The 3820-nt window shown below is 36.5% G+C and overlaps 1 non-coding gene across 1 annotated transcript; it reads left to right on the plus strand.

The window, feature by feature from the left end:
• Window positions 1-3459: 3459 nt before the first annotated feature.
• On the plus strand, window positions 3460-3541 carry TRNAS-AGA. Its single transcript has one exon. It is a non-coding gene; the product is annotated as a tRNA-Ser (tRNA).
• Window positions 3542-3820: the final 279 nt, after the last annotated feature.

Genomic DNA, 3820 nt, shown 5'->3' on the forward strand with positions numbered 1-3820 from the left:
TGCCATGTGTTGCCCTTCTGACATGATCTCTCAAGTTCTGCTCTGGTATTTTGTGGCAGTTTATCCAGAAAGGGTGGTGGTCTGTCTTATGTTAAATTGTATTTTGCCAAGCAAACTTGAAAATGCATGTCTGTAGTGTCAGAGTAGGGTTTTCTGATTAGCAGATTCCCTTGTCATGGTGTGTGTGTTTAGGTGTCTAGGATTTGGGAGTCCAAACTTTTTCCCCCTACACTGGAGAGAAAAGTTACTAGTTTGTATGGGGTGGGAGTAGACATACTTCAGGCTCTTGTATGGAACTTGGTTCCTTTTAGCTGACCACTTGCAAGTTATTCCTTTTTCTTTCTGGAGAAAATCTAACTCGTGATGAATGGTTGGAGTGGGTAATTCACCCTTTTAGTTTTATGGGAACTAGTAACTGCAGCCTATCCACTTCTTAACATGATACTGTAACTATAGACAGCTTTTTAAAAACTTAAAAGACTTAGCACTGGAGAGAGAGCTATATACTTGTTAACACTGTTCAGAAACTAGAGCTTGGCCAATACCTAACTTTTCAGTTAACTGGCAGTTCCCATAAAGTTGGTGTGATCCAAAAAATTCTTGGTGAATTGTTTGACTTCAGATAAAAGTTGTCAGCTTTTCCAGTGTTTCATTTCCACACATTAACCTTTTTTAATAAAAGCAAAGGAAATGAAGGGTTTGATGTACAAAACCAGAGCTGGAAGTGCTACTGATGTGCTCAGTCGTTGGGGCACTCACCTGGAGCAGGGACTCGAAAAGGTTGTGAGTGCCCTAACCTGCAGGTTATTGGCTATTCTGGGGTGGGTCTCCACTATTGAAGCTGTTCCAGTGTGTATAAATAATCATTGGCACAAAGACCGAGGGCCTAAGCACTAGGTTGTAAATATTCTCTCTTGACCTGTACCTATTTAAGTATTTGTATAAAATACTTCTCAGCTTCTGGGCAGAAGTCTTTTACTAATAGACTGACAAAAGTATCCAAAGATCAGGTTTTATGCAGCGACAACCATTTAACATAAGCGTCTTCCCCTGTTAAGAGCTTGGTGCACAGGTACCTGAAGTGAAAGTACTGTCATCCCTGAACTAGAAGGTAATCTTTCCTACTCTTAACATTGAAACGTTTGCATTTATAAAACATGATCACTACCACAGCTTGTGTATTCGCATAAACAAATATACAACACAAGCTATCCTCTTCATTGCCTTTAGTTACATCTTTGAGGTGAAAGAATAGTCTACCACACCAGCCTGAAGTCCAAAACAAAGAACTTGCCACCTAAGTAGGTATCCTAAAGTAGCTAGTTGGTTCAGTGGACAGCAGTGTCTCAGTGATAGAATCTAAATCCCTGTATCACAAGAAAGCTGGCTAAAACTGATAACCAAATTGTAAATTAACATCAGGCTGGATTGTTTTAAGTCAAGGTGGTTTAAGTAATTGGTAATCTTTTTCCATTTTTATTTTTTCTTTTCTAAAGAAAGGTGCATTTTCATTAGTCCATATACTAATTGATTTACAACTAAATAAGCCTTTATACTAGATTTGGTATATCGGGTGAGCTAGGAAGGTACAACTAATTTAAGCAATATTTAAGCTTAATATTCATTTTAATTTCATTTTTAGTATTCGCAATAGCTGATTCACCATTTTCTTAGTTACTAGACAATGTTTTGCTCATGATTTGTGTCAACCTGCATTAGGATGGTAACTGGACTTTAAACTAGGGCTGTCAAATGATTAAAAAAATCACGATTAATTGCACTGTTAATAGAATACCATTTATTTAAATATTTTTGGATGTTTTCTACATTTTCAAATGTTCATTTCAATTACAACACAATAAAAATTGTACAGTGTTCACTTTATATTTTTTATTACAAATATTTGCACGGTAAAAAACATAGTATTTCAGTTCACCTACTGTAAATACTGTAGTGCAATCTCTTTATCATGAAAATTCTACTTACAAATGTAGAATTGTGTACAAAATAACTTTGTTTTATTTTTAAAATGATGTAAAACAAGTCCACTTCAGCTGATCACTCAGACAAACAAGTTTGTTTACATTGACGGGAGATACTTCTAATCACTGCTTATTTACAATGTCACCTGAAAGTGAGAACGGGCGTTTGCATGGCACTTTTGTAGCCAGCTTGCAAGGTATTTACGGGCCAAATATGTTAAACATTCCTATGCCCCTTCATGCTTCGGCCACCATTCCAGAGGATGCTTCCGTGCTGATGATGCTCGTTTAAAAAAACAAAAGTGTTAATTAAATTTGTGACTGAACTCCTTGGGAGAGAATTGTCTCCCCTGTTCTGTTTTACCCACATTCTGCCATATATTTCATGTTGTTTCAAGTAGGACTAAGTGGACTTGTAGGCTCTAAAGTTTTGCATTATTTTGTTTGAGTGCAGTTATGTAACAAAAAAAAATCTACATTTGTAAGTTATGCTTTCATGATAGAGATTTGTATGAAGTGAATTGAAAAATATCATTTTTACAGTGCAAATATTTGTAATAAAAATAGTATAAAGTGAGCACTGTACACTCTGTATTCTGTGTTGTACCAGAAATCGATATATTTGAAAATGTAGAAAAACATCCAAAATGTTTAAATTTCAATTGGCATTCTATTTAACAGTGCGATTAATCACAATTTTTAATCAGTTAATCTTTTTGTTAATCATGTGAGTTAACTGCAATTAATCGACAGCGCTACTTTAAACATAACCGCATGTAACTTTTTAATTAAACAAAACTGCCTTAAATGCTTTAGATACACACTTCTTTTCAAAAATTGTTTCCCATTTACAACTAAATGATTTATTAAAGGAACAGCAGGACTAACTGTAGTCAGTGAATTATGATTTTAGGTCAGCATGCAGAAGTTTTCAAAAACACTAGAATTTTGTTCAGTTATAGCTTTTGTGCTACACTTACGTATTCTGCCATATGGGCATTTCCTGATGTATCAATTGTTTCTATAAGACAACCCCATCTTCTGTTGTCACACAAGCACATATTAGTGGATCATTGGCTCCACCTATCAAGAGAGATTAATGAATTTACTGTCAATGTTTTTTGCATGCTGTTTGACTTCCTTCTCATATACTGTCCAGCAACCTTCCTGCAATGTCTGCTCAGCCAGATGGAGCATAGCTTCATCAGGATTGAACCATGTTATTGAAATGTTTGTTCTGAACAAAATGAAAGGGAGAATTTGTTGCACAAATTAACTGAACAGTCTCTTCATCTGAGTCCTAAAATACCAGGGGTGGAAGGGACCTCAGGAGGTCATCTAGTCCAAGCCCCTGCTCAAAGCAGGACCAATCCCCAATTTTTGCCCCAGATCCCTAAATGGCCCCCTCAGGGATTGAACTCACAACCCTGGGTTTAGCAGGCCAATGCTCAAACCACTGAGCTATCCCTCCCCTCAAGTAGTTGTGGCCAAGTGGTTAAGGTGAAGGACTAGAAATCCATTGGGGTCTCTTTGCACAGGTTTGAATCCTGTCAACTACAGAGGAGTCTTGCTGGAATTTCTTGATCCTGATTATGAACTCATCCATGGATTTCCTGGATGAAGTTTTTTTTTGATACTGGTATTTTATTATCTGATATATACCTTGTTGCACCACTTCTGGTGGTAACCAGCAGATGATGCCAAAGTTGCAGGTGATGGACATTCATAACCTCTTGTGTCTAAGTTGGACCATGAAACAAAATGGTAAAAAAAAATCACTTACTGAATTACTCAGTGCACTGCTTTAAAAATAAAATTGTAAATGAAAGATTCTTCCT

This window comes from Chelonia mydas, chromosome 2 (assembly GCF_015237465.2).
Source record: "Chelonia mydas isolate rCheMyd1 chromosome 2, rCheMyd1.pri.v2, whole genome shotgun sequence".
Taxonomy (NCBI): Eukaryota; Metazoa; Chordata; order Testudines; family Cheloniidae; genus Chelonia; species Chelonia mydas.